The following is a 10,886-nucleotide window of genomic DNA, read 5'->3' as shown; positions in this document are numbered from 1 at the left end:
CAGAAATGTCTCAGAAGTTTTCAAAGCACCCTAGTGACATATCACTGCCTAGATCTTCCTTTTAGGTTTTGGCAAGTCTCTTGTTTATTTCAACTTGTATGGCACTCTCAGGCAGCTGCAATGGTAAACAATTGCCTCTGATTGTTTTTGACAAATGCCCTGGGGATAGGATTTTTCCTGAGAAGTGAGTTCTAGGTCTAGCCAAATGAAAATATTCCTGCAGATTGTGTTTTTCCACAGAGGGGTAAGACAAGCCAAATAGTGAAAATGCTCTAGGTGTGGGATTTCACCTGGGCTTCCCTCCTTCGTAGCTGCTACTATAGGTATAAGGCAGTTTCCGAAGTCTACTGTGGAACTGGGGAGACAGGAATGGGAGTAGGTCAAATTTAAACTACCACAAACCCTGCTATTCTTAATAATGATCCGCAGTGGGGATGCCTGGGTGGCTCAGTTGGTTAAGCAGCTGCCTTTGGCCCAGGTAGTGATCCCAGCTTTCTGGGATCGAGTCCCACATCAGGCTCCTTGCTCGTCAGGGAGCCGCTTCTCCCTCTGCCTCTGCCTGCCACTCTGTCTGCCTGTGCTCACTCTTTCTGACAAATAAATGAATAAATAAATAAATAATGTTCAGCAGTTTTTCTTTTATAAATACTCTTCATATTGTTGTAGGCTGATGGTTAATTTTCAGAGTCATGAAAATGTTGATCTTGACAAATTTTGCCAATGTTTTTGTCACTTTTATGGTAGATCAGATTCATAGAAGTCCTTACTCCACCATTCTGTGAATCTGCCATTCAATGAACTTCTGAAAGCTGATTTTTCACATCTGAAATGGGATTAGTTGAGCCAGGGCCAAATATCTATAATAACCAACTGGTATCCTGGCAGTGTCATTCTTCTTATCCTGACTATCTCCATGAACAGAATTACCCAGTAGAGCTAGATTATTCATTTTGTTGTCATATACTAAGATCAGAAATAATGACAGGGGAATGTCTCCTTTAATTCACTTATCACTATGAATAAAAATGAACAAATATCTATGCTAAAAGTTTGGAAGCATAGTATTAATTTGAAACCACTTAGGTACTTGTTAAACAGTCCAGAAAATTAATACATCTCTAACTTTCTTCAGTGAAAGCTAAGGTAGGTAGTAGGATGGATTAAATTTAGATAATAGGGTAAAGAATAAATTTAGCATACTAAAACCTGACTGGTAGAGTAGTGTTTTTTCAATAGTGTGTGCTTTATTTTATGTACCTGTCATAGGCAGAATTATGTTCCCCTCCCCCAAAATTCACATCCTAATCTCCGGAAACTGTGACTCTATTACCTTACATGGCAGAAGGGACTTTGCAAAAGTGGTTAGGGTAAGGATTTTGTGATGGGGAGATAATCCTGGATTATCTTGGTGGGTCCAATGTAGGGACAAAGAACCTGATGAGTGGAAGAGGAGGCAGGACAGGGAGAATTCTAGAAGGATGCAAGAGTGATGCAATTGCTGGCTTTGAAGGGGAAGGGGGCCATGAGCCAAGGAATGCATGCAGTCTCTAGAAGTAAGGAGGACAAGGAAATGGAAGCTCTCCTAGAACTCCCTGAAACAACCTTGTTGTCAGTCTGGAGAGATTCGTTTCAAGTTTCTAACCCCAGAACAGAAAGATAATAAGCTTGTATTGTTTTCAGCCACTTAAATTTACATTAGTTTGTTATAGTGGCAATAGAAAACAAATTTAGTGCCTTTATGTATCTTCAGTTGATGCAAGGAATTCTACATTTATTTGCTATAAAATAGTTATAGTCTCATATACAGGTGATAAAATAACTGTAGGGGAAAACAAATGTGGAAGGGAGAGCAAAGATGAGTGGCTAGTCTTTGCAGCCAGGATGAAAGTGCATTGTGGAGTTTAAATTGCATTTTTTTGTAGCTGACTTCATGCTTTCAATAAAGTTGTGTTCAACATAAAGAACTCAGTGTGAATTCAAAGTCTAAGACAATTTATAATATGTCCAGAGGTACTTAATTTCCATCTTGGGGGTTTCTTATGCATATAAAACAATCTTATTCAGTGATGTTTGCACTCAGTTTGTCAGCTCTGAGCAGCATGGACAATTTAGGTCACTGCTTTCTGTTTCCTCAAGTGTCCTACCTATCACTGCCATGTTGCTAGCCTCTACAGCAACCCAGAATTTGTGCAGATTATCGAACCAGATTTTTTTTCTGACAACTTTTCTATTGTAAATACTGCATAGATCATGTCTCTTGGCAAAGACAGGAATTTCCAGAGTTTCTGTTAACCATAGTGTGTTGGGCAGTGGGGGATGGGAAACTATGCCAAACTACTCCTGGCTCATCCCAGAGACAGAGTTGCAAATTCTCAGTGAGACAAATAATGGCTCCAGCTCAGCGGAAAGAAGATGAATTCCTCTCTAACAAAACACTCATTGCAACGCTTAAGAATTTAGGCCTTAGTGACCACATATTGTAGGCCATTCTTATGTTCCACAATTTATCTACCATCTAGCAATGGGGGCATATTTTTGTTTTTGTTTTCTATTCAGTGCCTACATGGGGTATTTGTCACTAATGATGGCACACAAGTAAGGGGAATGTGACTTGAAAGGCAGAGATGTGGGAGTAGGTGTCAGTGGTGGGATGAGGAAGAGGAAGGGAAGACACTATATAGAATAGCGTTTGCAGAAAGAGACTGTCCTTTCAAAGCATATGGACTTTTCCACTTTCCAACTGAAGACTTAGAAAAACTTCTTTCTGTTACACAAGTAACTTGATACTCATCCTCATTCTCAACTCTCCTCCGCCCCATCCTTCTTTTCTCTGCAAACAGACCTCCAGTGAAACACACATATAAATACATGGTCACCCCACATTTATATCTCTGCCAATTCTTCCCTTACATGTAAACTTTAGGAAGGTCCACTCTAAATAGTTTTCAAACCCAAGCTGCCACTTTGATTTCATCAAATCAAGCCCTTGTTGAGATCAAACCTTTGAAATGAGAAAAGATTTTTAATCCATTTACACCAGATGGGGTCCAACTCTCACAGTCTCAAGAGCCCAAGGATTAGAATTTCTCAAACCCCTTCCGTGCTCCTACCTCCCACATACCCAGCATATTTTACAGCTACTTTCATCAAATTATATCAGTACTTGCATTTGAACAAAATCAGGGAAAGAATGTTCTGTATAAACCAGCCTTGCTATAACCGCTGGTGTACGTTAGTGACAAAATTCTGCTTTTCTCTGCAAGGATCAGCAAGTAAAAATGAAACAAGGACTTATGGAAAATAAGCTTGAAACTAAGCCCTTTCAGTAAGAGGGAACAAAATGAAGGAAATGACTGAGATTGTAACAGGGAGGAATTTTTGGCATAAACTTGAAACATTTCTGTGGAGGATAAGCAAATTGAAATGGAAAGGTTCTCAAACTACAGGTCCTGAAATTTTCAATTAAAAAAATCATTGTCTAAAATGATCTTGTGTTCCTTTTCATCACAATGAAATCCTGAATCTGCCTTTGATTTTATTTCCTTATAAATGGCACTTTGAAGAATGATTACCTTCCTTGTAGCTGTCACTAATTCTGCAAAGCTATTCCCTTTTTCTTCTGTTGGCACCAGCCAGAGAACAAAGATGGCATTTTATGTTCCCAGATTCAGATTACAGCATAAGGCAATTGGTGAAGTTATAAGGTATGCAAACAAAGCTGGATAATCTACTTTGGGAAACAAAACCTTCGGGCATGTGGAGTCTGGGTATTGTGGTGGGAGGATAGCATCACATTCATTTGGAGTCTATGTGGCAAGCACCATGTGCTTCTCCAGAACCTGTTTTGGGGTTCCTGAAACATGATCAAGGCACTACCTGTACAAAGGAGCCCTAAGAGTGGTAAAGGCTATGTGTTGTCTGTGGCATTTACAGCTGTATCTCCTTCAATGTCATCTCAAGCTTAAGCAAATGAATGTCAGATTAAAAAAAAAAAATTAGTGGTTTTAGGATTAACAGACAGTTGGAGTTTGCAAGTAATGGGTAATATAAAAAAATATTATGCCTTAGGAATATAGAACCGTGATGCTTGCTGGCCAAACAAGAACAACAACATGGTGGGAAGAGGCGAGCTAAGCAAATAAATGGGGTATCGATAAACAGCTCTGAGCACTTGACATCTTAGGTTTGTTTTATGGGAAGAGCCTTGTTTTATCACAATGAGCTCTAGTCCCCAAAACTCACTTTAATCTCTAGATGCATGGGAGATTGCAGCTGATGGGGTCAATGCTCTGCCCACATCCCCTTGGCTTCCTTCCATGTGAAGCACTTCAGGCTGGCTGTCACTGCTTATATCTTTGCTGGGTTGCTACTGGAATCCACTTCCCTACCACACTGAGCCTGATGTCCCCCTTAACTATGACATAGAAATTTAGGACATAAGCACCACAGTTCCTTGGTCCCTTGGTTAGGATCATTCTGTAGTATGTATTTTATAACATTCCCAAAGCTTTCCGGTAAGATTGGGAATCAGTTGCCCTCAGAATTAGCTGGCTTAATCATGCACCCTTTCTTGGGTGTCTTCCCTGTCTTGTGGCATCTCCCCACCACTATCGCTTCTCCCTACATCTCAAAAGAAAAATTACATGCCCTTAAACTATGTCTCAGGCTCTGCTTTGGTGGGGGGCCCAATTAATTGAGGGACCCTTTTACAATCATTGCAAAGGGACTACTTGACCCCCTGCTCTTCAAGGGGTAACTAGAAATGGGGTAGGAATAAAAGGGAAGAGGCAAAAAGCAAAAGACTCAAACCCGAGAGCTGGGTTGCACCATCTGGGTACAGAGAAAAGAAACTTTCCTGAACCAAACCTAATTTTGATCTGTCACTAGGCAGGCACCATGGGCAAAGAGCAAGCTGCTCACTGAGCCTTGTCTTTGAGGTGTAGAGAGTATCTCCCCCATGGGAGCCATGGAAAGTACATATTTAACACAGAGACATCATGCCAAGTCGGCATGCAACAGGTGATGCTCCTTCTTAAGTTCACCTCACACATCTTCACTTTTGCTCTGGGCTCCTCCTAGTCCTCCTGATGGCTTACGTGGCCATTGCCAGGCTCAGAAGAGCAGAGGCAGTCACACGCATGGGACCACCTTGGACCAGTGGGGAAAATGGCACCCATAGATCAATGCCCGCATCTTCAGATGCACTGGGAATGTGTAGGTGGAAAAGAACAGCATTACCCACAGCAGCAACCTTGACAATTCACTCTTTCATAGGCCCTTCTTTCTTTCTTGTGTCCCTTCCTCCACCCTCTTGGAATCACACCCCAAATTAACTGTTGCTCTCTCTCCTGTCCTTCTTTGATGGTCTGCTTTTGGTGGAATCCATGCTACAACACATGGGTTGGGATTTATTATTTTTTTTTTTGTAAGGAAACATCCTATGTAAAATAGTGCTATGCGATACAGTCCTGCAAGAACAGCTTGGTTCAAATGAGAGCGCACCATGGTGTCCATCCTGAGAAGCTAAGAAGCCCGTGGTCTGTTGGTGCCCCGGGTAGCTCACCCCACCCTCCCATTTTCTCTTTGGAAAGCCTTCAGACCCAGTTTAGGATCTGCTTGAGGACTTTAGGGGCTTGCTCTTGAGGGAAAGGAGAAGAAAGGCGAGGGTGTATACAGAGGACTCTGTGTGCAGCCCCTACCTTCCTGGGACTTGAAAAAAGGGAAGGGCCCCTCATGTACACTTACCACTTCTCCACCACATGTCTGAGCATCAGCGAACTCCCCGATCCATCACAGGACACCCACTGCCCCCCAAGAAATAAGGAGTCACTTTGCTTTATCCCTTCATTCAAGGCTCCTAATCACTGATACAAAGATTGTTTTCCTTTTGGCTCATACACTAAGAACATCAAAACTTTGTTCTAGCTTTAGATGTTCCCTCAAAAACACCTAATCAAGTATGCATACTTAAATATATAATATGATGACTTTAAATGTTAGCATTTAACATTGTATTTGGTTGGTATTTAAATAAACACGATGTTTTCCGAGGCACAGTGACCACATCTTCCACTTTGCGGACTATACTCAATTTCCCGAGGTGGTTCTATGTATTTGTGGATCTTTAACGGGAAAGAGTTGCCTCCAGTGTGATGACACTGTGAGGTGTGACGACACAGTGAGGTGTGCTGGTGTGATGGACGTGGTATGTAGTGAGGGAGTGGAGTGGTGTGTGGGCAGAGGGGTCCCTCCAAAGAAGGGGGTCTCCTTACCAGTACAAAATGCTATCCAGACTCTCAGAGAAACAACTTCATTTCTCCCTGTCACCTCTCTGGAGAAACAGGATAGGAGGGTTTAATTTGTCACACTGTAAACATTTCTCTCATCTCCTGGGAGATGCAGAGTAAATGCAAGTAGAAAAATGTGGGTTTCTTTATTTAGACTACCTTCTAAACTTTTTAAGTTGAGAGGCCTGAATTTGAATGAAGTGAAGGTTTAGTTTCATGTCTTTTCCCTCTGATGTGAATATGCACTACATGTTGAGGAGCCACGAAAATTATGAAGAGATCCAATACGTGTGACGTGTGGGATGGGGAGGTGTCGTTCTCCGTTGGCTCAGGTCCCCCTGTGGCCCTTCTCCCCAAAAGAGAAAAGAGCAGTGGCCCGGACCACACCAGGGCTTCACGTTGGAAGGAAGCTCAGGCATGGCCGCTGCTGACCTGGAAGGGTGAGCCCCACGCACAGGAGCTATGCAGAGGAAGGGGTGAGGTAGGACTGGGAGGGGGAAGGGAAGGGGTCAAGTGCCCACTTAGAGAAGCCTGTTGATGCATTCTGGGCTGCTGCCTCAAGTTGGGGGTTCAACCCTGGTTCTAGGCGGGAGGGAGAGGAGGAGGGGGGGTAGGGGAACAAAAGGCGCTATTTTGATAGCTCTTCTCTGAAAGGCCCATCACCTCCATTTACTGTGTCTCAATAGCTGGGGCTCCAAGCACAGCCCTGTGGGGGCCAACTTCTGCAGCTTCTGGGATGTCCACTTCCCAGGAGGAAAGTGCAGGAGCAGAGGGGGAATGGTAGGAGAGGTGGGAAGAGGAGGAGAGGGAGAGAGGTGGGGAGGGGAGAAAGACGGAGAGAAGGAGGTGTGGGGGGGAGAGGGAAAGACAGGAGGAGGAGGAGGGGGAGAGGGAGGGAAAGAGAGGGAAAAGGAGGGGGGAAGAGAAGGAGGGGGTGGGAAGGAATAGAGAAAAAAGAGAAAGGGGTGGGGGAGGGGAGGGAAAAGAAAGGGGAAAACCCCCTTGCTGACACGGGGCATAACTTAATTTTCACGGTGCTGGGACAGCTGTATCGTGTAATCTGCCATGGCATGCCGTTAAAGCTTCAATGACTTTACTGACCCAGAAGGGAAACTCAGACCGTGGAGAGGCTTTTGAAAAGAAGTGGTGATCTTTCACGATTTATGAGCTTGTCTTAAAGAAACAGACTCCACTCACTTTAAATTAATCACCCTTTCCAGGGTGCATAGAAATCGGGGTCTCCGCGCTGCGCCTCGCCCGGGCCAGGAGAGACCCGGGAGCCGGGAGCCCGGGCGGGGGCCGGGGCGGGGCGGGCCGGCCGGTGGCGGCGGAGGCGGCGGTGGCGGCGGTGACGGCGGTGGAAGGGAGTGTTTCCCGTGTCGTCGCCCTCCGCAGCCGGGCGCCCCCGCCGAGACCCGCCGGCGGGGCGGCGGGGACTGTACCTCGCGAAGGAGGGGCGCAGTGTCCTCGGGAGGCCGGGAGGTCAGAGCCGGGCTGGCTGGCAGGGGGTGGGAGGAGGGCATGTGTGCGGTGGGGAAAGGCCTCATTCACGTTCTTGGACTTGCATTCATTGTGCAAGAAGAAAAAAGGAACCAGGAGAGATATAAGGCATTTCACACCCTGATGAAATGCAAGACCTCCCGCGTGATTAAACCGCTCAAAGGGAAAGTGGGCTATTACCAGACCCACTGCATCCTCCCTCGTTTTACGTATTTCTGAGAACAAAAACCTCATCCTCAGGTGGCTGTGCTCACTGTTTAAACTCTGGCAAAGATCTGTTTGCCCAAAGGGGACGTTTTGGAGACAAGACCATCCTAAAATAATCAGCCATAATGTCCAAGCAAAGGGTCCCAACACCGCAAGTGTCCTTTAACTTAATATAAGCGACAGAGTAATGTATTTATCTTGGAAATGATTTCCCCAGGCTCGGAGCTTTCTCTCCTGGCGATTTAGTAACCTCTGCTGAACTCAAATGAGCCTGTAGTAAGGAGTCCCATGCATAGGACTTACCCTTCATTCATTTTGGGGGTCCCTTTGAACCTCTTCTGTAGGCCAGGAGGTGCTGTGCCTGAACCTGTCTTGGAGACTTTGGCATTTGCATGGTTTTACTCACTGGCTAACCTTTGAATAGCTTCAGATGTATGGAAGGCTCCTCAGCTCTGAAAAGATCTGCTCTTTGAGAAAACCCTCACCAGTGTTGGAAATGGGATGCAGATAAACGAAATGTCAAGGAGAGCAAAGTAAATCTGCCCTTCCTATTTTTTGAAAAAGATTTTATTTATTTATTTGACAGGGAGAGACAGCGAGAGCAGGAACACAAGCAAGGGGAGTGGGAGAGGGAAAGCAGGCTCCCCCTACCCCGGGGTGGGGTGCAGGGCCCCTCCCCATATGGCTCCATCCCAGGGTTCTGGGATCATGACCTGAGCCGAAGGCAGATGCTTAACCATCTGAACCACCCAGGCACCCCTGCCCTTCCTATTTTTGATAAAATATTATCTCTGGTCTCCAGGTAGGGATTACAACAATGGTCTGTATTTTAAAACTGGGTAGCAGTCCACAGCCTTCTAAGGATTCCTGCACAAGAAGATTAAAGAGAACAAAGCAGCATGAGCACCCCTGCTCTCTGCCCAGTGGGAAGTTTGAATGTGGTCCACCCACATCACCCCGTCCTCCCACCTGCCCTGACCTTTCCAAGCGCATCAGAGAGGTGACCCTTCTCCCTACCCACCTGATGTCATAGGGAGGAGCAAGTCTTCTGCCCACCATGCCAGAGCAGATGATTTAAATTTCTCCAATTCAAGCTGCAGTACCCACACAGTTGTATACAGTTTATGCGTTTAACACAAATTGTGTACAGTTAGTCCGCTCCCAGTGCACATCGGGCAGGCAGGGTCGGGGTATCTCGGATGCCAGGTTTTCGATCCTGACCGAACATCAGCATCCCTTGGGGAACTTTATAAAATACAGAGCCTTGCCCGGCCCCCGACACATAGGGTTAGCACCTCCAGAGTGGGGCCCAGGCATGCATCATTTAAAAAAACATTTTTGAAATATATTGCACTGAAATTCACATAACACGAAACTATGCATTTTAAAGGGAACCATGCAGCAGCATTTAGTACATCCATAGCGTTCAACCATCTCCACCTCTAGGTAGTTTCAAAACACTTTCATCCCTCCCGAATAAAATAAAACCCTGGCTTTATTAATCAGTTTCTCCCTCTTTCCCCCTATACCTCTAGTCCCTGGAAATCAACCATCGATGTTCTGTCTCTGTGCATTTACCTATTTTGAGTAGTCCGTATGAATGGAATCATACAATATGTTATTTTTTGTGTCCAACTCAGGCAAGGGTATTCTTAAGAGGTGGATTGTAGCTGGGGAAGTCACAGCACACCTCAGGTAACTCTAAGGGCAGATCTGGCTTTTTTTTTTTTCTTTGAAAAGTTGTCAATTTTGTTTACCAAGAACACCAACCACAAGAAAATTAATAATTCTTTTCACTTTACAATTTATCTTAAAATAACAGTTTAAATTGCTTGTGCTTTCTTGATTTTTATTCTCTCGTATAAATTTAATTTTATTATATGATAAAATAAATATTTTGCTGTATTCCCAGATATTATTATTTTCTTTATATTTTTATGTGTGCTGATGTTTTTATTTGTTTACCCTTAGGCTGTGTCATCGATCATTGTAATAACATACTTTCATTTTCCAAACACATTCTTAACTTTTTTCCGGTTTTTTGTATGGCTATTCCAAACATTTTCATTCATGAAATTGCTTGGATATTTGTATTACTGGCATTTCCTTAGGATAGATTGCCAGAAATAGCATTGCTGAATCAAAAGCACAGATGGAAAAACCATTTTTTTTCCTCATTAATGAAGTAATTCATGTTTGTTCTGTCACAGCTCTTAATCAAAGAACACTTGACACTTAGGCTGGAACAAAAGACCTCGGACTTCTGTGTCGGCTTCATCATGTCACACATTCAGAACAGGACAGTTCCTTGGGCGCCTGGGTGGCTCAGTGGGTTGAGCCTCCACCTTCAGCTCAGGTCATGATCTCAGGGTCCTGGGATCCAGCCCCACATCCAGCTCTCTGCTCCCCAGGGAGCCTGCTTCCCCTCCCCCCCACCCTGCCTCTCTGCCTGCTTGTTCCTTCTCTGTGTCAAATAAATAAAATCTTTAAAAAAAAAAAAAAGAAGAACAGTTCCTCATGTCAAAGTGCATCACACACGGAGGCAGAGACTGCTTGGTAATGCTTTGTCCACAATGGCCTCTGGTCCTTCTGTGCTTGTGAGAGTTTTACCATGATCCCCTGGGATCAGATTTAGGAGAGAGGAGATTTTTTAAGAGGGTGAGCTACCTCAGAAGAGCTTGTGGTTCAATACCCATTAGAAAGGTGCCTAGAAGTGTTTACCCTCATACCCCACTTGCCAGCCAGGAGGCAGGACACTTTCCTCAGTAGCCAGGAATAAAAGCTGCTCCCCCAGTCTGAGCCTGAGGTCGTTTTATAACATCATTAAAACCACTTATCATCAAAGAACACAACGTTGATATTGAAGGGAGTTTTATCTGGCAATTCAATAAT

This window comes from Lutra lutra, chromosome 13 (genome assembly GCF_902655055.1).
Source record: "Lutra lutra chromosome 13, mLutLut1.2, whole genome shotgun sequence".
Taxonomy (NCBI): Eukaryota; Metazoa; Chordata; class Mammalia; order Carnivora; family Mustelidae; genus Lutra; species Lutra lutra.
The sequence above is the reverse complement of the archived record's forward strand: the minus strand, read 5'-3'. Positions refer to the sequence as shown.